The following is a 24,623-nucleotide window of genomic DNA, read 5'->3' as shown; positions in this document are numbered from 1 at the left end:
TCTCCTGGGAGCAGGGGACCACCAGGTTGCCTAAGGAGGGGTGAATCAGCCCAGGTCAGAAACAGAGCATGTCAAAACTCCCATGCTGATCACTAGTGGGATAGTGTCCGTGAATAGCCACTGCACTCCAGCCTGGGCAACATAGCAAGACCCTGTCTCTAAAAAAATAAAAATAAATTCTACCATGAACATGTAAACTAGTATAATAGTTAAGTGTGTTTGTTCTAGAACCAAACTACCTGAGTTTAAACTTAATAGTGGTAGGTCACTGTAACTCAGTGATGTCATCTGTAAAAGGAGAAAAATAATAACAGCTATCTAATTGGGCTGTTGTGAGAAGTAAATGACAATACAGATACAGCTCTTAAAATAATGCCTGGTACATGTGATGCTTAATATGAGTTACTCCTTACTATTAAAACATAAGGAAAGTTAGCAATACATTTTAAAATTTAAGAACATTTTGAGCTGGATGTGGTGGCATGTGCTTTGGGAGGCTGAGGCAGGTAGATCACTTGAGGTCAGGAGTTCGAAAAATACTGCCTGTACTAAAAATACAAAAGTTAGTCAGGCATGGTGTTGCATGCCTGTAATCCTAGCTACTTGGGAGGCTAAGCCAGGAGAATTATTTGAACCTGGGGGACTGCAGTGAGCTGAGAACCTTGAATCGCTTGAACCTGGGGGGCTGCAGTAAGCCAAGATCATGCCACTGCATTCTAGCCTGAGCGACAGAGCCAGACTCTGTCTCAAAAAACAAACAGAAAAGATCATTTGGAAAAATATATATATATATATACATATATATAAAGAAGAAAAGGAGGCCGGGTGCAGTGGCTCATGTCTGTAATCCCAACACTTGGAGAGGCTAAGACGGGCAGATGACTAGGTCAGGAGTTCGAGACCAGCCTGCCAACATGGTGAAACTCTGTCTCTACTAAAAATACAAAAATAAGCCAGGCATGGTGGTGCGTGTCTGTAATCCCAGCTACTCAGGAGGCTGAGGCAGGAGAATCACTTGAACCTGGGAGGCAGAGGTTGCAGTGAGCCAAGATCGTGCCATTGCACTCCAGCCTGGGCAACAGAGCAAGACTCCATCTCAAAAAAAAAGAAAAAAGAAGAAGAAGAAAAAAAAAGAACCGATGATCTTGGCATGCCTTTGGATCTTATCTGAGCTGGATGGCAAGCCCAAGCCCTACTCTTCCCCATCTTTGAAGTGGGAAAACAATAGGCTCTACCCGATTCTGTTGTGGGGATCAGATGGGAAGGGAAGAGATGGGAAAGGGCTCTGAAAACATAAAGCGAAATTGTATAGTGAGGAGTGTTTATTGTAATTAGGAAGAGGATTATGCAGCATTGAAAAAAAAAAAAAAAAAAGGCCAGGCGTGGTGACTCACGCCTGTAATCCCAGCGCTTTGGGAGGCCAAGACAGGCAGATCACTTGAGGTCAGTAGTTCGAGACCAGCCTGGCCAACATGGAGAAACCCTGTAAAAATACAAAAATTAGCCAGGCGTGGTGGCACATGCTTATAACCCCAGCTACTTGGGAGGCTGAGGCAGGAGAATCGCTTGAACCCGGGAGACAGAGGTTGCAATGAGCCGAGATCACGCCACTGCACTCCAGCCTTGGCAACTGTGCGAGACTCCATCTCAAAAACACAAACATAAAAACACACACCAGCAGCCAGCTGCAAAGGCTGGTGGCAACAGGAAGGGGACGCTGGGCTTCCTCTTCCTGCTCTCTGGTTCCAGCCCAGAAACTACACCCTGGCTGGAGGAAAAAGATTGAACCTTACTGAAAGGCACACCAGCCATTCCTTTTTCTGTCAGACATTAAGTGGTATCTGCTTTGTATATGCACTTCTCTTCCTTTCTTTCCATTCATTTTTGCCTTTGGCGTTTTTTTGTTTTGTTTTGTTTTGTTTTGTTTGTAACATTATTTCTTAGCAAGTTACAGGCAACCCAAAAGCTAATACTCAGTAAACATTTATTACGTGCCCATTATAGACCTGAATGTTTGTGTCTCCCAGCCCCAAATTCGTATGTTCAAATCCTAACCCCCAATGTAATGGCATTAGGAGCTGGGACCCTTGGGAGGTGATTAGGTCCTGAGAATAGAGCCTTCATGAATGGGATTAATGCCCTTTTAAAAGGGATCCCAGAGAGCTCTGTCAGCTCTCTGCTGTGTGAGGATACAACGAGAATACAGCCATCTACAAAACAGGAAGCAACACTCGCCATTCATGGGATCTGACGGTGTCTGGATCTTGGACTTTCCAGCACCTAGAACTGTGAGAAATAAAGTTCTGTAGCTTCAGCCACCCAGTCCATGGTCTTTGTTATGGCAACCCAAACTGACTAACAGAGTGCCAGGCATCATTCTCAGACTACATGTAGTAACTCATTTTATCTTCTAAGCAACTCTAGGAGATAAATACCTTTTTATTATTTTAATTTTACAGGGAAGGAAACCAAGGCATAGAGAGGTTAAATAACTTGTGCAGTCTGTAGGTGGTAGATCTAAGGCTCAAATCCCAGCAGTGTGGCTGCAAACTCCTGATGCTCTTAGCCACTAAGACAATTAGAGAGCACAGGCTCCAGGAAGCCCACCGTACCGCAATCCCTAAAATCTCAACCGCCAACCCTGTGCAGAGGATTTGCTAAGACTGGGATGCAGGGGCCATATCTGCCCACTGCCTTCAGCCCTGAGACCCCTCTTTTGGGTTTAGTAGTCCTGGAGGAGCCAGGAGGGAAGTCCAGGTAGTCTGATTCCACTGTCTGTCCTGCTCTCCATGACCTTAAACTGTCTCCCAAAGAGCACACATTGGTAAAGGATTTTCAGGAACAAATGCTGAAGAAGAGTGTTGCTATTCTTGGAGACTTTGCCTTCAGAATCAGTTTCTACCCCATGCTTCCAGAAATTGATGAGGATGACTGTAAACACTCCAGAAGCTACTTGCCAATGATACTCTGTTTCAGGGAGAAGGACTGGCCCTCGTTGCTGCGGGAGCAGCTGAGATCCTGTGATGCCAGGTGATGTCTGCTGCGCTGACAGTTCCTGGGATCCATTCCTCCAGGATTTTGGACAGCATATGTTCTGAAGGTGGCCTCTTCTCTTACACAGCATGATGTAACCCTCCAATCCTCAGGCTCAAATAGGTTGCAGATTTTCTAGGGTGACTATTTCCTGTGTTCCAAGATCACAGGTGGTGAGAGCATTCTGCCTGAGAACTGTGGACAGCATTTATGTGAAAGCTGCTTATGTGGGTCAGGACATGCTTAGTGGCAAGTAATAGAAAATATAGCCCAAGGCCGGGCACGGTGGCTCACGCCTGTAATTCCAGCACCTTGGGAGGCTGAGGCGGACAGATCACCTGAGATCAGGAGATCAAAACCAGCCTGACCAACATGGAGAAACCCCGTCTCTACTGAAAATACAAAATTAGCCAGGCATGGTGGTGCATGCCTGTAATCCCAGCTACTCGGGAGGCTGAGGCAGGAGAATCACTTGAACCCGGGAGGCGGAGGTTGCGGTGAGCCAAGATTGTGACATTGCACTCCAGCCTGGGCAACAAGAGTGAAACTCCATCTCAAAAAAAAAAAAAAAGAAAAAAGAAAAAAAAAGAAAATACAGCCCCAAATGGCATAAACAATAAAGGAAAGTGTACTGGCTCACGTAGCTGAACAGTCTCTGGATAGATTTCAGGTGAGGATGGATGCAGTGACTCAACCATGTCACAAAACACCTGGCTTTCTTTTTAACTCTTTCCTCTGCTTTCCATGTCAAGTTCATCTTAAGGCTGATTTCTCTCAAAGGAGCAAGAGGGCTACCAGAAGCCTCAGGGAGCATGCTTCCTTGTTCATTTCTAGCAGAAGCAGCAGCATCTCTCCCAGATTGTTAAATGAAAGTCCTGGGCCTCCGATTGGATAATCTAAGGTCGTAGGACCACCCCTGAACCAGTTACTGCAGCCATGGCACCGAGTGGACCATAACTGGTTGAAGTCAATCAAGGCCTACCCCTGGCCTGGAAATCAAGTACTTTATCCACCGCAGTATACTGTTTCTTTGATTTCTGACATGGAATTTTCTGGAGTCATTAAAAATACCAAATATAGTTTAATGGAGCAATAAAGTAAATGGCAACTACATTTTTCCAATTGCTCAAGTCAAAATCTTGAAATCAGGCAGGGTGTGGTGGCTCACGCCCGGAATCCCAACACTTTGGGAGGCCAAGGTGGGTGGATCACCTGATGTCAGGATTTCAAGAACAGCCTGGTCAACATGGTGAAACCCCATGTATTTTGTATTTTGTAAAAATACAAAAATTAGCCGGGAGTGGCAGCGCACACCTGTAATTCCAGCTACTTGGGAGGCTGAGGCAGGAGAATTGCTTGAACACCAGAGGCAGAGGTGCAGTGAGCTGAGATCATGCCTGGACAACAAAAGTGAAACTCCGTCTCAATTAAAAAAAAAAAAATCTTGAAATCATTCTTGACTCCTTTATTTCTCACATTCCACTCCCATATCCAACCTATCATCAAAATCAATTAGCTCTACCACAAAAAATATCTAGAATCTGATCCCTTCTCTCTTAACCACTACTGTCTCTTATCTACGGGAAGCCAAAGTAATCCTTTTAAATAGTAAGTCATACCATGTCACTCCTAAGCTCAAAGGCCCTCAGTGACTCTCATATCAATCCAGAGAAAAGCAAAAAGCAAAAAGCAAGACTCTTCATGCTGTGGCCTGTTACCTCTCCACTCTCATCTCCTACTACTCCCGTCTTGCTCACTCTGCTTCAGCCAGACTGGCTTCTTGCTAGATCCCCAAAAATATCCAGCATGCCCCTGCCTTAAGGCCTTTGTATGTGCTGTTCCCTTGGCCTGAACACCTTTCTTTCCAATATCCGCTGGGCTCATCCCCTTTGTTCAAAAATGACATTATCAGAAAGGCCCTGCATGACCAGTCAGCGTGAAAACACACCCAGCCAATCTTTAAGTCTCATACCTTGCTTTATTTTCATAGCATTTACCATTACCTAAAATATTTAAGTATTTGTGTACACGTCATTTTTCTCCCCTCCTGAATGAAAGTTCATGACAGCAAAGTTATTCACTAGTACAGCCCCAATATCTAGAACAGTGAAGGCATTCAATATATAGTTACTGAAAGTGAATGAAAGCTTTAGAACAAATAATATACGAAAGAGGAAATAGCTAACAACAGATGAAAAAAAGTTCAGTTTTTCCAATAAGCAAAGAAATACAAATTAAAATATAGCCAAGACAATATTTTTGCCTATTAAGTTGGCAAGAACTATCAAGTAATAAATCCATTGCTGTTCATAAGCATTGAAATTGGTATTTTCATGTAATTTTGGTGACCAGTCTCATTAATTCATTTAAGAGATATTTATTGGGTACCTACTATATACACTGTGCAATTTGCCAATATATACTCTAATGTGTCATAAGGCTCAGAGTGTCTGTATTAGTCAGGAAAGACTAGGTTACCAGTGGTAACGAATTAACCCCAGAATCCTAGTAGTTTACTGTAACAAGAGTTCCAACATACCCACCTCAGGTTGGCGAACAGGGAGGGTTGTTCTGTGTCACTCAGGGATTCTACCATCTGGAATGTCATTGGTCAGCCTTGCAGAAAACAGGAGAGATTGGCAAATCATGCATAGGCTTTCTACAGCCACATCCAGGAAATTCACACATCACTTCCGTTCACACTTCATTGTCCAGAGCTATTCATATGACCCTACCCAATGGCAAGGAGGCTGAGAAGTGAAGCCTCCTTTCTGCATGCCCAAAAGGAGCAGAGAAACACAGATGTTGGTAAATACTAATAATGTCTGCTATAGTCCTTGACCAAGAAATCTTACCAGTCTACTAAAATAACCTAAAGTACATAAAAGGCCTCATTAAGGAAAATATTCATTGATGTTTTATTTATTATTTTGATAGCCCAAAAGAATCTTATTGGATAATGAGGAAATGGGTAATGGAATTATGGTTTATCCATATGCAATAAATTATTGTGCAGTCATAAAAATAGTAGTTAATGAAGAATCTATATATCGAAAAATAATTTTAATAAAGGAGAAAGTAAAAATTAGGAAACAAATAAAATGGCTATTATGATCACAACACCATAAAAATATACCTGATTTTAAAAAGTCTGAGGAAATACACTGAAATCTTTTCATTTAGCAAATACCTGCTAGGCGCTAGGCCCTGCAGATTCAAAGATTAAATACACTGTCTTTGTACTAGAGGTGCTACAGTCTTATAAGAATATCCAAAATGAGCCAAAAGAAATCCTTGCCTAAACCCAGAACAGTTATTCTAATAATTTTATGGTTGTACATAAGGATACACTTTCATGCCGTCATGATTTGAATCACTCAGAGAATGAGAGGCAGAGAATCATCATTCATTCCATAGATAGTTATCAAACATGTCCTAAGTGGGTCACAGAGTTGATCAAGACACCATACCATGCTCACTGACCCCAGAAGGCTTAGAGTCTAGCTGGAATCCTACATGTCAAACAGGCTGGTCCTTGCTGGCCTCAGCTTCTGGCCTGATGAACTCCTTTACACAATGCTCTGTATCAGACCTATGAAAGTTCCTGGTGCCTAAAATAGTTCCTGGCATGTAGTTTATAGTGTGGTGTCCAGTAAATTCTGGTGTTTTCCCCAAACCAACTCTACCTATAGGCTTTCCATTTCAGTTGATGGTATCTACATCCTTCAATGCCCAGGTCAAAAATATGGAGTCATTCTCAACACCTCTCTTTCTCTCACACCCTACAAATCTTTTTCAGAAAACCTTATAGCTCCCGCCTTCTGAAATATATCACAGAATCAGACCACTTTTCACTCCTCCACTGCCACCTCCATCTTTCGCCATTAGTGCCGCAGCCTCCTAACTGGTCTCCAGGCTTCTCCCCTGGCCCCTGCATTCTGTTCTCCATACGGCAGGCATGAAGAGCTGTTTAAATCCCAAGTCTGACCCCACCACTCCTCTGCTCAACTCTACTCAAACAACTCAGCTTAAAGAGTGAAATTTAGAGTTCTCACAATGACCTTTATGGTCCCTGTCTGGAGTCTCAGCTTTGTTAGATGCAAGTTAGCAGCTGTTAGTAGCAACATGGTATAACACTGCCTTTGCAATCCAGAATTGGAATTCAGAGATAATATGACCTCCCTCCATGCACAATTTTTAAGAGTCATATCTAAAATACAAAGCAGAAATAAAAAGAAAGCCCACAATAAGAGATGCATTTTAATATGTAAATGTTCAGGCACAACTACAGTAGAAGACAAAAACATCTCCACGAATTTCACAAACACCCACTATCAGATGGCACCACCCCATTGAAAACCACTGCCCTTTACCATCTGGGCTGGCTTCCTCTCTCTAAACTAAACACCAGCCCTCAGGCAGTTCACTCACTCTGCTCCAGCCACACCTGCTTCCCTGCTGTTTTGGACCAGTAAGTCACCTTCCTGTCTGGAGTCTTTGCAATTGCAGGATTCCCTCAGGGAGCCACGTGGCTCACTCCCTCCGCCTTCAGGTCTTTGCTCAAACATTCTTTTCTCAGAGAAACCTTCCCTGACCACTCTCTTTAAAATAACGACCTTCCTCTCCCCAGACAGCACTTCTTCTCGCCTCTCCCTGCTTATTTTTCTCCATACGCTTATTGTCTGACATACTAGATATTTTATTTATGATGTTGTCTGTGTCCACTCCATGAAGTCACTGATTTTTCCTGTTTGTCTTCTACTATATCCCTATTATGTAAATGAGTGCTTGGCACAAGGTGAGCATTCAATAAATATTTGTTGAATGAATGAAAACAGTGAACAAGGGATATGTATTGAGTGACTGACTGAATGAATTGCTATAGACACCCAGCAATCATGGCATTAGTCCTGAACGCCTGGCCTCTGCTCCTCTGTACCTCACTCCTTGCCAAACTTGTTCTGTCCCACATGCTTGTTGCTTTCCACTGTATACATTCTTCATTTCCCAATTTGAAGCTTGACCTGGCTTCTTCCAACCTTGACTTCACATCTGGATTATGAATTTTGTCTCACCCCCAGGCATGATGAAATTGTGACAGCTTCCTAGCAACACCCAACTTGACCTCCTTCCTGCCTTCTACCCCGTGTCCCTCCCCTCCCCGCTTTTCAACACTCCACAGCTTTATCCATATATGTACTTGCTCTAATATGCCTGTCAAAATCCTACTGGTTCTTCAAGGATAGATTCAAATGCCCCCTCCTTGCTCAATGAAGCCTGATCCACCATCCCGAAGTCAGTCTCATACCTCTAAGGCCTTTTAAGTATTTGTAACTCTTATGGCCCTCATCACAGCCTTTGCTGTATAAAATCTTGGTTTGCTTATCTTATCCCTTCCACTGGAGTTTAAATTGTTTAAAGGCAGGGAGTAAGTCTTACTTATTTCTTGTGTTTCCCATGGTATATGAAACATGGTCAGTAAGTATTAAATAAGATAATTTCTATAAACTTCTTAGTACAGTTCTTGGCATATAGTGAATGTTCAATCCATACTGGCTGCTAATACCAGTTCACACACAAGGAAGGCAGAGTCAGTTCCACTCCAGATGAGAGCTATACCATGCGATTTTAGCTAGGTGACTTTGAGAGCCTGTGACATGTCCAGGTCCTTACTTTTCACTGCCTGTGCCTCTTCCTATCAGTAGCAGGTGCCCCATGTTTCCTGGACCCACCTGAGTGCCCCTGAAGCTGTGGGCAGTTCCTGGCACAGGCAGACTGATGGCTTTCATCCCAAGTGCCTGCATAGGCCTTCTTTCTTTGTCTGGTACAGAAGCCTGTTGGCTACTTATAAGTGCAACCCATAGTTGAGGGAGAGGGTGCTCAATGTTCCTGGGGCCGATTCTCAACCAATTTGGATGGAGTTGTTGGAAAAATGCCCCAGTCTCCCTGGCTTCTAGAGGGACAGTTCTGAGGCATGTTCTACATGGTTTCTCAGTCTGTACTGGGATTGAGTCTTTGTTGCCCCTGAGAGTAATCTGCTTTCAGCTTTTCTCTTTCCCTAACTTACTTCTCCTACTTCCTTACTTGTGCGTTCTGGGATCACTTCCCAGAACTCAAGTCCTGCTTGGGAGGGAACTATTGTCACTCAACCTTCCCGAAGAAATGGCTGTCTAGCCCCTTAGGCTGACAAAGTCCTACATGCATCCCATCATGACACACCTTTCCTGTGGTCTGTCAGCACCAGATATGTCAATGATTGAGGTGGTGGGGAGGAGATAGGAATTCTTGGGTTATTGGCAGAGGCAAAGAATTGGGGGTGATGGGTGGGGTACATGTGGAGTTTAATCCTAGGTTTGCTGCTATCCTTACAGAAATTATCCCCCAAGGAAACAGTTGCAGTAACCCACCATTTAACAACAAAGGCCTACTCTCACTCCCAGATGTGATTGCTTAGACTTCATAAGGAAGAATACTACCTTATGAAGACCACAATGCTATGAAGACACAAAGGACTCACTGGTTTGTGGCCCAGTTTTCTTGGTGCTGTATAAGTTCATCAGAGAGGTTGTCATGTGTTCACCAAAGCCTGTTCGCCCTTCTCACTGAGCACATAACTACATTATATCCCTCAGCCTCCTTTGCATTAGGTGTGATCATGTCTGGATTCTAGCCAATGGAATGTGAACAGAGCTGATGTCCACCACTTCCAGGCCTTGACATTAAAAACCTCCCATGGATAATCCTCCATGTCCTTAGTGATCTGCTGCCTGGAAGCAAAAGACTCCATGCTCTACGGCATGGCAGACACAAGGTGGCAGCAGCCTGAAGCCCTGAATCACCATGTGGAAGATGCCTGCAGTGAATTGACTGTGAAAAGAAATAACTTTTATTGGGTTAAGCTACTGAAATTCCAGGGTTAGTCATAGTACCTGGTGTCATGTCAATCAATACAAAAATTGGTATCTAGAAGTGGTGTGCTGCAATAACAAAAACCTAAAGTAATATGGCATTGGCTTAGCAGTGGAGTGGTAGTTGGTGAGAAAAGTAATATAAGAAGCTGGAAAAAGGAAACCTAATTTGTAAAGTGGCAAGACATGTAGTAAAGTATTTCCTTTGATGACAGATAGCATCCTACTAAGCCTGTAGTTCTCGGGAAAGTGGTTGGAAAGAATCAGAGTAATAGGATATATATACGTTTCACAGGGCAGAGACAAGGGCGAGGTGAGTGAGGCACCTAGGATACAAAAGTAAGGAGGCAGTCTCTTTTACCACCCTGTTTTTAGCTAGACATTACAAGACAGATGAAATTTATAGGAAAGATTTGTTTGCAAACAGAAGTGAAAGAGTCTAGAGAGGGCCCAGAAACACAGGGCCTCAAGGGTTATAAAGGCCCACCACTTCTGGACCTCAAAGAGCAACAAAATATTATTGAAACACAAAGACCCTTTATGACTAACATGTATTAATACTATTAAAGATCTGATTAAGAATGTGAACTTCCCATCTCTCTTAGTCCATTCCGGCTGCTATAACAAATTACCATAGACCAGATAGCTAGGAAACAACAGAAATTTATTTCTCATAGTTCAAGAGGCTGGAAGTTTGAGATCTGAGTGCCAGCATGGTCAAGGGCTGGAGAAGGTTCTCTTCTGGGTTACAGATTTCCATCTTCTCACAGTGTCCTCACACCACAGAAAGAAAATGAGAAAGCTCTCTGAGGCCTCTTTTATAAGGGCCTCATGAAAAGAATGAACTTATCCCACTCATGAGGGTCCCATCCTCATGACCTAATCACCTCTTCAAGGCTCCACTTCCTAATTCTATCACCTTAGGGGTTAAAATTTCAACATATGAATTTTGGGGGACACATTTAGTCTTTTGCACCATCCGTGCCTGTTGTTTCAGAAAGCTCAAGCTAGCTGCTGTTAACTCAAGAGAGGGAGCCAGACCTCCACACCCTAGGGCATGGCAGAATGCACGATGGCAGTAGCCTGAGGCTCTGAATTACCATGTGGAAGATACCTGCAGTGGACTGACTATAAATGATGTCTAGGAAAGAACTTTGGGCATGATCATTGCTTATGGAACTGATAGGAAGCAAAGATCAGAAGCTTTCTGTATTAGTCCATTTTCATACTTCTATGAAGAAATAGCCAAGACTGGGTAATTTATAAAGAAAAAGAGATTTAATGGACTCACAGTTCCACATGGCTAATGAGGCCTCATAGTCATGGTGAAGGTGAAGGAGGAGCAAAGGCATGTCTTACATGGCAGCAGGCAAGACAGCATGAGCAGGGGAACTGCCCTTTATAAAACCATCAGATCTCGTGAGACTTATTCACTATCATGAGAACAGCATGGGAAAGACTGGCCCCCATGATTCAACTAGCTTCCATTGGGTCCCTCCCATGACATGTGGATATTATGGAACCTACAATTCAAGATGAGATTTGGGTGGGGACACAGACAAACCATATCACTTGCTAAGTTTCTGGGAAATTATATTGCCAAAGAAAAAAATGAGTCTACATTTAAAAGACTTTTGACAGTTAGAACCTTGAACCAATCCTTGAGTCCCCAAATTTGCACAAGCAGGGAGTGGGCTTCAAAAACCGTGCAGCCTTCAAAGACCATGGGCTCCCAACACCCACCTCAAAGGCTTATAGGTGGCTGTGGAGAATAACCGTCAAGGAAGAGCCTCTTAGATAGCAGGCAGGGACTACAAGGAGCTTCTCCCAGAGAGCCAGATCAGGCACCTTGTTCTTGGACTTCCAAGCCTCCAGAACCATGAGAAACAAATGCCATGAGAAATAAATGTCTGGCTATACAAGGTGGCTCACGTCTGTAATCCCAGCACTTTGAGAGGCTGAGGAGGGAGGAGGACAAAAGTTTGAGAACACCCTGGGCAACATAATGAGACCTCATCTCTGCAACAACAACAACAACAACAGCAACAAAAATTAGCTGGACATGGTGATATGTGTCTGTAGTCTTAGATACTCAGGAGGCTGAGGAACGAGGGTCACTTGAGCCCAGGAGTTTAAGGTTACAGTGAGCTAGGATCATACCACTACACTCCAGCCTGGGTGATAGAGTAAGACCCTGTTTCAGAAGAAAGAGAGAAAGACAGACAGGGAGAAAGAGAAAGAAAGAAAGAGAGAAAGGAAGGAAGGAGAAGGAAGGAAAGAAAGAGATGGAAGGAAGGAAGAAAGAAAGGAAGGAAGGGGCCAGGTGCAGTGGCTTACGCCTGTAATCCCAGCACTTTGGGAGGCTGAGGTGGGCAGATCACAAGGTCAGGAGATCGAGACCATCCTGGCCAACATGGTGAAACCCCATCTCTACAAAAAATACAAAAATTAGCTGGGCATGGCAGCGTGTGCCTGTAATTCCAGCTACTCAGGAGGCTGAGGCAGGAGAATCGCTTGAACTCGGAGGTGGAAGTTGCAGTGAGCTGAGATCTCACCACTGCACTCCAGCCTGGTGACAGAGCTAGACTCCATCAAAAAAAAAGAAAGAGAAAGAAAGAAAGGAAGGAAGGAAGGAAGGAAGGAAGGAAGGAAGGAAAAAGAGAGAGAGAGAGAAAGAAGAAGGAAGGAAGGATGGAAGGGAAGGGAAGGAAGGAAGGAAGGAAGGAAGGAAGAGCCTGCTGTTTAAGCCGCCTGTATATGGTATTTGTTATAGCAGCCTGAGCTGACTATATATATGTGGATATATGTATTAGTCTGTTCTTGCATTACTATAAAGAAATACCTGAGACTGGGTAATTTATAAAGAAAAGAGGTTTAATTGGCTAGTGTTTCCACAGGTTGTACAGGAAACATGGTTGGGGAGGCCTCAGGAAACTTACAATCATGGCAGAAGATGAAGGGAAAGCTGGCACTTTACATGGCCGAGCAGGAGGAAGAGAGAATGGGAGAGGTGCCATATACATTTAAACAACCAAATCTCAAGAGAACTCCATCACGGGAACAGCACCAAAGGGGGAAATCTACCCCCATGATCCAATCACCTTCCACCAGGCCCCATCTCCAACATTGGAGATTACAATTCAATATAAGATTTGGGCCAAGTCTGTATTAGTCTGTTCTCACACTGCTATAAAGATACTACCTGAGATTGGGTAATTTATAAAGAAAGGAGGTTTAATTGACTCACAGTTCCACTTGGCTGGGGAGGCCTCAGGAAACTTATAATCATGGTGAAAGGTGAAGGGGAAGCAAGGCACATCTTACATGACAGCAGGAGAGAGAGAGAGAAAGAGAGAGAGAGAGAGCAGGGGAGACTCCCACTTTTAAATCATCAGATCTCTTGAGAACTCACTATCATGAGAACAGCATGAGGGAAACCACCCCCATGATCCAATCATCTCTACCAGGTCCCTCCCTCGACATGTGGGGATTATAATTCGAGACGAGATTTGGGAGGGGACACAGGGCCAAACCATATTATTCCACCACTGGTCCCTTCAAATCTCATGTTCTTTTCACATTTCAAAACCAATTATGCCTTCCCAACAGTCCCCCAAAGTCTTAACTCATTCCAGCATTAACTCACAAGTCCAAGTCCAAAGTCTTATCTGAGACAAGGCAAGTCCCTTCTGCCTATGAGACTGTGAAATCAAAAACAAGTTAGTTACTCCCAAGATACAATGGGGGTACAGACATTGGGGAAATGTTCCCATTCCAAATTGGAGAAATTGGCCAAAACCAAGGAGACACAGGCCCCATGCAAGTCTGAAACCCAGCCAGGCAGCCATTAAATCTTAAAGCTCCAAAATCTCCTTTGACTCTGTGTCTCACATCCAAGGCACACTGATGCAAGAGGTGAGCTCCCAAGGCCTTGGGCAGCTCTGCCCCTGTGGCTCTGCAGGGTACAGCTCCTGTGGCTGCTTTCAAGGGCTGGCATTGAGTGCCTGTAGCTTTTCCAGGTGCACAGTGCTAGCTGTTGATGGATCTACCATTCTGGGATCTAGAGGACAGTGGCCCTCTTCTCATAGCTCCACTAGGCAGTGCCCCTCTGGGGACTCTGTGTTGGGGATCCAACCCCACATTTGCCTTCCACACTGCCCTAGCAGAGGTTCTCCATGAGGTCTTTGCTCCTGCAGCAGACTTCTGCCTGGACATCCAGGCATTTCCATACACCCTCTGAAATCTAGGCAGAGGTTCCCAAACCTCAATTCTTGACTTCTGTGTACCTGCAGGCCCAACACCACGTGGAAGCCACCAAAGCCTGGGGCTTGCACCCTCTGAAGCAATGATCTGAGCTGAACCTTGGCCCCTTTTAGCCACTGCTGGAGCTGGAGTGGCTGGGATGCAGGGTGCCATGTTCCAAGGCTGCACACGGTAGCAAGACCCTGGTCCTGGCCCACAAAACGGTGTTTTCCTCCTAGGCCTCTGGGCCTGTGATGGGAAGGGCTGCCATGCAGATCTCTGACATGCCCTGGAGCCATTCTCTTCATTGTCTTGCCTATTAACATCTGGCTCCTCATTACTTACGCAAATTTCTGCAGCCGGTTTTAATTCCTCCTTAGAAAATGGGTTTTTCTTTTCTACTACGTGGTCAGGCTGCAAATTTTCCAAACCCTTTTGCTCTGCTTCCCTTTTAAACATAAGTTCTAGTTTCAAGCCATCTCTTTGTGAATGCATATGACTGAACACTTTAAGAATCAGCCAGGTTACCTCTTGAATGCTTTTCTGCTTAGAAATTTCTTCCACCAGGTGGAGGTTGCAGTGAGCTGAGATTGTGCCATTGCACTCCAGCCTGGGCAACAAGAGCAAAACTCTGTCTAAAAAAAAAAAAAAAAAAAAAATTATTCTACCAGATAACCTAAATCATCTCTCTCAAGTTCAAAGTTTCACAGATCTCTAGGGCAGGGGCAAAATACCACCAGCTGTTTTGCTAAAGCATAGCGAGAGTAACCTTTGCTTCTGTTCCCAATAAATTCCTCATCTCCAGCTGAGACCACCTCAGCCTGGACTTCATTGTCCATATCATTATCAGCATTTTGCTCAAAACCATTCAACAAGTCTCTAGGAAGTTCCAAACTTTCCCACATCTTTCTGTCTTCTTCTGAGCCCTCCCAACTGTTCCAACCTCTGCCTGTTACCCAGTTCCAGTCACTTCCACATTTTCAGGTTATCTTTATAGCAGGCCCCCACTCCTGGTACCAATTCTCTGTATTTGTTCATTCTCACACTCCTATAAAGATACCACCTGAGACTGGGTAATTTATAAAGAAAGGAGATTTAATTGACTCACAGTTGCACATGGCTGGAGAGGCCTCAAGAAACTTACTGTCATGGTGGAAGGGAAAGGGGAAGCAAGGCACATCTTACATGATGCCAGGAGAGAGAGAGAGAGAGAGCAAGAGAAGCTGCCACTTTTAAACCATCAGATCTCGTGAGAACTCCCTCACTATCATGAGAACAGCATGGAGGAAACCGAACCCATGATCCAATCACCTCTCACCAGTTTACTCCCTTGACACGTGGGAATTACAATTCAAGATGAGATTTGCATGGATACACAGAGCCAAACCATATCAGGGACACACATCCAACCCATTATATATACTTTTTTCTGGTGAGAGGCTTCATTACCCAACTGCCTGATTCTCAAAGGTACCCTGATTAAAGAAATTTGGAGTCCCATTTGATTTTCTTCTCTCATTATCTAACATATGCCTCTACCAGAGCATGGGATCTCATCCCCTTCCCCTTTTATGATACCATTTATAATAGTTAATTTTGTGTATCAACTTAACTGGGCCATGGGGTGCCCAGACTTTGGTCAAACATTATTCTGGGTATTGTGTCTGGGTGAGGGTGTTTCTAGATGAGATTAATATTCATATCAGTAGAATGAGTAAAGCAGATTGCCCTCCCTAATGTGGGTGAGTCTCTTCCAATCAACTGAGGACCTGAATTGAACAAAAAGACTGAGTAAGAAGGAACTTTTTCTGTCTGACTGCTTGAGCTGGAATCAACTTTTTCTGACCTTGAACTGAAACTTACACCACCAGTTTTCCTGACTCTCAGGCCTTTGGACTGGCCTGGAACTACACTGCCGGTTCTCCTGTATCTCCAACTTCCCAACTATGGATCTTGGGACTTCTGAGCCTTCATAATTGCATGAACCAATTCCTTATAATAAATGTATATCTATTAATGTAAAAAAAATAGGTAAGGTCTCTGTCTTATTGAACTTTATCTTTAGAAGGAGAAGATATGAAGAAATATCAGTTAAGAATGCTAGGGCTGGGCGCGGTGGCTCACACCTGTAATCCCAGCACTTTGGGAGGCCAAGGCGGGCAGAAAGAGACCAGGAGATCGAGGTCAGGCAGGCGAGACCAGGCTGACCAATATGATGAAACCCCATCTCTACTAAAAATACAAAAATTAGCTGGGCGTGGTGGCATGTGCCCGTAATCCCAGCTACTCAGGAGGCTGAGACAGGAGAATCACTTGAACCCAGGGGGTGGAGGTTGCAGTGAGCCGAGATCATGCTATCGCACTCCAGCCTGGGCAACAAGAGCGAAACTCCATCTCAAAAAAAAAAAAAGAATGCTTTGAGTTGCATGAAGCCATCCTAGCCATGGCTTAAACTTTTCTCACATGACATAAAGTGCAAAGGTAGGTGGTTTCTGGCAGCAGTTGTCATCAAGGACCCAGGCTCTTTCTCTATTTTTGCTCTGTTATCTGTGCATCTTTGACTTTATGCCATAACGCTTGTCACTCATGGTCACAAGAAGGTCACAGCAGTCAAGGTAGAAAGAAGGAAACAAGAGAACAACAGTGTCTACTTCCTTTGCAAGGAAAGCAAAAGTCTTCATCAAAACATACCAGAAGACTTAACTTTCTTCTGTTTCATTGGCAGGAGGGATACCAGGAAAGTCAGCATCTGATATTCCTGCATCAGTTGCTGGAAGCAGCAGTTAAGAAGAAGGCTGGGCTGGGCATGGTGGCTCAGGCCTGTAATCCCAGCACTTTGGGAGGCTGAGATGGGTGGATCACTTGAGCTCAGCCTGGGCAACATGGCAAAATCCTGTCTCTACTAAAAATACAGAAATCAAAAATTAGCTGGGTGTGATGGCATGTACTGTAGTCCCAGCTACTTGGGAGGCTGAGGTGGGAGGGTGGTTTGAACCCGGGAGGCGGAGGTTGCAATGGCTGTCTTCACTCATTCCTGGGCATAAGTCAAGCTAAACATGGGAGGAATTTAGTTCATGGTTTAACTTTAAAGCAAGGATGATAATTGTCCTTCCTTAAAACGAATCCCCTTAAACAAATCCCCTCCTTGCTCAGGGACAAAAGCTGCCTTTGTAAAACTAATGAAAGTCCATGAAGTTAGGATTATGGCGGTGGCAGCAGGGTGGGGAGAAGGGAGGGGGCTGAATTATCTGAAAATGTAGGCATAGTTTCCATGATTCCTTGCTGCTCAAGTGTCTGATTTAGGGGCTGCCTGATTCTTGAATCATTCTTTGCTCAATTAAACTCCATTGAATTTAATTTGTCTAAGACCTTTCTTTTAGCGAGCCACTGAGACCCTGGAGTTGTTTGGTGTGACCACATATTCCAACTAATGAGATTTAGACTGAGGAAAGAGCATTTATCTCGTTTTTTTTTTTTCCTATAAAGCCAAATTGCTGGAAAGTATAATTTACCCTTACTAAATACTTTCTCAGGTTGTTACCATTTGGTTTCCACCCTTCCCATTTGACTGAATCTACTTGTACTAAGGGTGACAGATAAGGTGCCACCATACACTGGTTCAAAAGTCACCTTGTTACCAGAAAGTAGGCCCGATCCAGACCCCAAGAGAAGGTTCTTGGACCTCACACAAGAAAGAATTTGGGGCAAGTCCATAAAGTAAGCAAAGCAAGTTTATTAAGAAAGTAAAGAAATAAAACGATGGCTACTCCATAGACAGAGCAGTGGCATGGCCTGCTCAACTGAGTATATTTATAGTTATTTCTTGATTATATGCTAAACAAGGGATGAGTTATTCATGAGTTTTCTGGGAAAGGGGCATTGATTTCCCAGAACTGAGGGTTCCTCCCCTTTTTAGACTGTATAAGGTAACTTCCAGATGTTGCCACGGCATTTGTAAACTGTCATGGTGCTGGTCGGAGTGTCTTTTAGTATGTGAATCCATTACAGTTAGCGTGTAATGAGCAGTGAAGATGATCATAGGTAACTTTTTTCGCCATGTTGGTTTTGGTGGGTTTTGGTCGACTTCTTTACTGCATCCTGTTTTATCAGCAGGGTCTTTGTGACCTGTACCTTGTGCCAACTTAGTATCTCATCCTGTGACTAAGAATGACTAACCTGCTAGGAATGCAGCCCAGTAGGTCTCAGCCTTATTTTACCCAGCCCCTATTCAAGATGGAGTTACTCTGGTTCAAACACCTCTGACAACCTTCTCTGTAAAAACATCACTGCCTCCCTCAGGAAGGGGTTGTTGTTCTCACACCTGTGGTTCCATGCCACTAATTATACATTAAATTATACTAAACAAGAGCAGGCACCATTTGTGTGTGCTGAATGGATTCCGTATAACGTGAGAGTCATTTCTTTGCTAATACTGGCAACCTACATACCTCTCAGCTGCATGAGCTCCTTGAGGATAAAGAGGGTATTCCTTATAACACTCTGACCACCAACACTAACTCGTGGCTTCTCCTGGATGTTTCCTAATAAATGCTGCTGACACAGACCCACCCGCTCACCCACTTGCTCACGAAGCACACACTTGACACATGTTAACCTTCAGGTAAAGTTCTGTTCAACTCCTAGCTGGATTCCTCCAAGAGTTGCAGTGTTCCTCCCATGGATAGGTGTCAGGGGAAGGAAAGCAAGGGAAGTTCTGTCGGTTTTTTTGCTTGTTGCTGATGTTATGATATCACTGAGGAATGTGAAGGAGTGCAGGGAACCTTACCACAAAATATGGCTCCGTGGGATAACGAGTATTTTTTTGTTGAGACAGGGTCTTGCTCTGTCACCTAAGCTGTAGTATGGTGGCTTGATCACAGCTCACTGCAGCCTGTACCACCCAGCTATTTTTTTTTTTTTTTTTTTTTTGAGACAGAGTCTCACTCTTGTAGTCCAGGCTGGAGTGTAATGGCAAAATCTCAGCTCGCTGCAACCTCCACCTCCCAGGTTCAAGCGATTCTCCTGCCTCAGCCTCCTGAGTAGCTGGGATTACAGGCGTCCACCACCATGCCTGGCCAATTTTGGTAGAGATGGGGTTTCACCATGTTGGCCAGGCTGCCCTTGAACTTCTGACCTCAGGTGATCTGCCCACCTTGGCCTCCCAAAGTGCTGGGATTATAGACGTGAGCCACCATGCCTGGCCTAACTTTTTAATTTTTTGTAGAAATGAGGCCTCCCTATGTTGTCCAGACTGGTTTTGAACTCCTGGGCTCAAGCATTCCTGCCACCTCAGCCTCCCAGAGTGCTGGGATTACAGGTGTGAGCCACTGCACTTGGCCAATGAGTATTTTTGAGTTAAAGGCTCTCAAAGATGCCAGATGCCAGAAGAGACTTTCCCCCTATCTACATAAAGACTGGACAGACCCACCAAGGAGAACAATTGTTTTTCCTCCCCGCTTCCTGTCTCTCAATCCCCTACCTCTCCAAAGCACAGGCTGAAGTTCCCTTATCTGCCTAAAGTCCGGACCTACCAAAGAAGAAAACAATTACCTCCAGTCCCTTCCCTGAGTTTTCATTAACAACCCATATCACAGGAAGTCTGTCAACAAACCTGGACAGACTTTCGTTATAAACCATTATCTGCTCTATGAGTCCAATAGACTTTGCCCCAGACCTTTGCACATTTTTCAAGCCCATTGAATTCCCCCCAAAAAGCATTAACCATACCCCAAAGTCAACCACACTTCCCCATCTCCCTTTCCCCTAAGAAGTAGGACATATAAGCATCTGTACCTTTTGGGATACTGGGCAAACACTCTGTGATTCTCCCTGTGTACTCCGTAGTAATAAATTTGTAAAGTCTTTCCTCTTATTAATCTGCCTTTTTTGTGAGCTGAATTTTCAGTGAAACTTCTGAGGGTGAAGGGGAACTTCCCTTGGCCCCAACAAATACAAAACAAGACCGGCTGGGTGCGGTGGCTCATGCCTGTAATCCCAGCACTGTGGGAGGCCGAGGTGGGCAGATCACGAGGTAAGGAGTTTAAGACCAGCCTGACCAACATGGTGAAACCCTGTCTCTACTAAAAATAGAAAAATTAGCCAGGTATGGTGGTGTGCACCTGTAATCCCAGCTACTCAGGAGGCTGAGGCAGGAGAATCGCTTGAACCTGGGAGGCAGAGGTTGCAGTGAGCCGAGGTCGTGCCACTGCACTCCAGCCTGGGCGAAAGAGCAAGACTCCGTCTCAAAAAAACAAAACAAAACAAAACCAAAAAAACCAAGACCATGTGAATGGTTCTTAGGAACAGTCAGCAACCAAAGTGAAATGATTTGTTTTTCCAAAGGTGAATCCTCAAGGCTGTTGTTCATTCATTCACAAATATTTATTGAGCACCTACTGCATGCTAGGCACTGGGTTAGATGCTGAGGGTACAGCAGTGAACAAAATAGACACCATCCTTACTTCTTCTAATTTCCTAGAGCTGCTATAACAAAGTACCATAAACTGGGTGGCTTAAAACAACAGAAATGTATTGTCTCACAGTTCTGGAGAGTAGAAATACAAGATCAAGGTGTTGGCAGTGCCATGCTCCCACTGAAAGCCATAGGAGAATCTTTCCTGCCTCTTCCTAACTTTTGTTGCTTTTTCTTGTCTTGCAACTACGTAACTCCAGTCTCTGTCTTTGTCATGACATGGCATTCTCCCTACATGTCTGCATCTTCACAAGTCTGTCGGTTTTTTTGTTTGTTTGTTTGTTTGTTTGTTTTCCTGAGATGGAGTTTCGTTCTTGTTGCCCAGGCTGGAGTGCAGTGGCGCGATCTTGGCTCACTGCAGACTCCACCTCCTGGGTTCAAGCGATTCTCCTGCCTCAGCCTCCTGTGTAGCTAAGATTACAGGTGCACACCACCACGCCCAGCTAATTTTTGTATTTTTAGTAGAGACAGGGTTTCACCATGTTGGTCAGTCAGGTCTCGAACTCTTGACCTCAGGTGATCCACCTGCCTCGGCCTCCCAAAGTGCTGGGATTACAGGTGTGAGCCACTGTGCCCAGCAAGGCTGTCTTCTTATAAAGACACTGGTCATATTGGGCTAGGGGCTCACTCTTCTGCTGTATGACCTCATCTGAACTAATTACATTTGCAATGGCCCTACTTCCAACTAAGGTTCTGTTCTGAGGTACCAGGGGTTAGGATTTTAACATCTTTTTTGGAGGTTGGGGGAATAACTTGACCCATAACATTGCTCTTATGGAGCTTATAGTCTAGAAAGGAGGCATACATTAAATGCATCATCACACAATTAAAGATGAAAATGTCATTAGTAGTTAAGTGCTCCAACAGTAACAAGAACAACAAGAAATCGTAACAGGTGGACTGGACGTGGTGGCTCGTGTTTGTAATCCCAGCACTTTGGGAGGCCGAGGCAGGTGGATCTCTTGAGCTTGGGAATTCGAGACCAACCTAGGCAATATGGCAATATCCTGAGTCTACAGAAAATACAGAAATTATCTGGGCATGGTGGAGTGTGTCTGTAGTCCATGCTACTGAGGCTGAGATGAGAGAATCACTTGAGCCCAGGAGGCTGAGGCTGCAGTGAGTCAAGATCGTGCCACTGCCCTCCAGTCTGGGTGACATAGTGAGACTCTATCTCAAAAAAAAAAAAAGAAAAAAAAAGAAAACAAAGGAAGGCTGGGCGTGGTGGCTCAGGCCTGTAATTCCAACACTTTAGGAATCCAAGGTGGGTGGATCATGAGGTCAGGAGTTTGAGACCACCCTGACCAACATGGTGAAACCTCGTCTCTACTAAAAATATAAAAATGAGCCGGGCATGGTGGTGCGTGCCTGTAATCCCAGCTACTCAGGAGGCTGAGGCAGGAGAATCTCTTGAACCCGGGAGGCAGAGGTTGCAGTGAGCTGAGTTTGTACCACTACACTCCAGACTAGGTGACAGACCAACATTCCATCTAAAAAAAAATCGTAACAGGAGAAGCTAAGCCATGGTTGAAGGGGGTGGTCAGGAAAAGTTTCTCTGAGGAAGGAGCATTTAAGCTGAAGCCTGGAGCGTTCCTCGCGGGGAGAGCAGCACCGAAGGGGGCCCCAGGCTGAGGAGAAATTTGACAGAGGTATATTAATACATAAGAGACCCTCCAAAAAGGTTCTCAGAAAAGCTGAGAAGAAATAGAGTCTCTCTCTGTCACTTTGGTAATCTTAATGGTCCCAAACAGTTGTGTGCAAGAGGAAAATTCAGTTATTGAGTCTACCAAAGAAGGAAGGCCTGTCTTATTATTAGGTTCTCCTACTACATAAGTGGTTGTTTTGTTTAGTCTTTTTAAGGACCATGTTGAATGAGCCAAATTACATTTATATTCTTATTCCTTTGGGATCTGGACAAGTCTGCCAGATTTCTGGATTAGCAAAAATTGATTCGAGTGTATGATTTCAGTTAGCGGCTGCTGGGATCACTGTGAGTTTTCAGCATGACATTGTTTAGTAAGCAAACCTCTGAAAGTACGCTTTTATATCTATCAGTCCCCTCCCCAAAAAGCCTCCAAAACCCAGCTATTCTAAAGGGAGTTAAGACTTCCTAAAGCAGTAGACAAAGAACTGAGTGTCAGCTCCTTGGTTGAGTTCAAATTGCCTCCGACAGCAACTGGGCTACAGTATGTGGCACACATTTTCAGAGCCAGACGGGGAGAGGGGGTGGGTTGGTTCCCCCTGGAAAGGCTGTGCTGTGGCTGGGTGGGGTGGGAAGTTAGCCTCCCTTTTCAGGGACAATGTGTCCCACCCTATGCCGGATAGTGGCACATCACAGCTCAGCCTCCCAATTTCACCCACTGGCCTCCGTTTCCCATGTCATCTGAGGTCAGAGAGGCCCAAGCCAACAGAGGTGACTCCGCAGCCTTGCAGGAAGCTGAAGCTGTGAGAAGAAGGATATGCTGCTCCATGCACACCCCCGAGGAGCTGTCCACAGACGGGCCAGGGCTGCTTCCGGGCCAGCGTCCAGGTCTGCTGCTGAGGGCCAGGTGGTGTTGGAGTTGGCCGACTCTCCCTCCTCTATCACATTTTCCAGGAAGGGGTGGCTAGGGACCGGTGGTAGGTGGGGATATTGTCAGCAATGAATGTTGGTGTTTTTGACCAAGAGCCAAAGTATTGTGTGTTTCTGGGGGTCTGGCAGACTGCCTCCACCCAGGGAGACATGCACAACGAGCCTGCCATCCCAGCCTATAGCACAGTTGTTTGAACTTTGCAGGGTAGGATGGGTGTGGGTGTGTGGTTCTCACCATGAGGATCAAGCCCCCCCCCCCACCTTTTTTTTTTCCCCACTCCTTTACATCTTTAAGTAAATGAAGCAAAGGAACTGACTGGTGGACTTGAGGAGTGGAAAGGGGCTGTTTATTACCATTCTTGCCAGTCATTTCCCAGGGTTAGAAGTCAACAGAGAGTTCTTTTCTTCCTTTCGTCTATTATTTGAGTTTAAGTCTTAACAGAGGCAAGTGGGCATTAATAATAGTTGTCCAGGCCAGGCGCAGTGGCTTACACCTGTAATGCCAATGCTTTGGGAGGCTGAGGCAGGAGGATCACTTGAGCCCAAGAGTTCAAGATCAGCCTGAACAACATAGCAAGACCCTATCTCTCCAAAAAATTTAAAAATCATGCAGGTGTGGTGGCACGAGTCTGTAGTACCAGCTACTCAGGAGGCTGAGGTGGGAGGATCGCTTGAGCCCAAGAAGTTGAGGCTGCAATGAGCCATCATGTCACCACTGCACTCCAGCCTGGGTGACAGAACAAGACCCTGTCTCTAATAATAATAATAATAATTTAAAAGTCCAGTTTGGCACCACGGGCATATAATCTGGCCTTGTTGGGTTCCCGTTTATAAAAGATCTCCCTGCTGTGGGCTGACTCCTTCCTCACATAGCCCTCCTTGGCCTGAGAAAACCCAGGAGAACAAAGGTGGGAGGAAATGTCAAAATCCAGAAGGGCCAACTTCTGAGCAACTCCGGGAAGTTTTCTCCCAGAACCAGGTCCTGCCAGCAGAGAGCTCTTCCTAAGGAACCGGGTTGCTGAGGAGTGGGTGGAGCTCAGCACCTTTCACACTCCATTGGATCACAGCCTGTTTCCATTAGGAAGGTTGGATGCTGCAGCCCGTTTCCCACCTGGTGTAAATTGCAGGGGCTACCACTGCCACCAGCAGGGTATCAGCAAATAAAACCAGGCCTGAGGCCATTTGTTACAAATTTGAGGCTTGTGGTATTTGAAGCTGCACAGTCATTTGGGAAACTGAGTATTCCACAGAGGAAAAGGCTGGTGGGGCGGTGCATGTCCCAGAGGACACCAAGTGTTCTCCAAACCCACAAAGTCTGAAAATCCATCAGTAGAAATTTCTAAAATTTCAGAGATGCCAGATTTGGCTAATCAAAATTCAGGGTGTTCCATTAAGT

Source organism: Gorilla gorilla, chromosome 10 (assembly GCF_029281585.2).
Source record: "Gorilla gorilla gorilla isolate KB3781 chromosome 10, NHGRI_mGorGor1-v2.1_pri, whole genome shotgun sequence".
NCBI classification, from domain to species: Eukaryota; Metazoa; Chordata; class Mammalia; order Primates; family Hominidae; genus Gorilla; species Gorilla gorilla.
Note: the sequence above shows the minus strand (reverse complement) of the source record.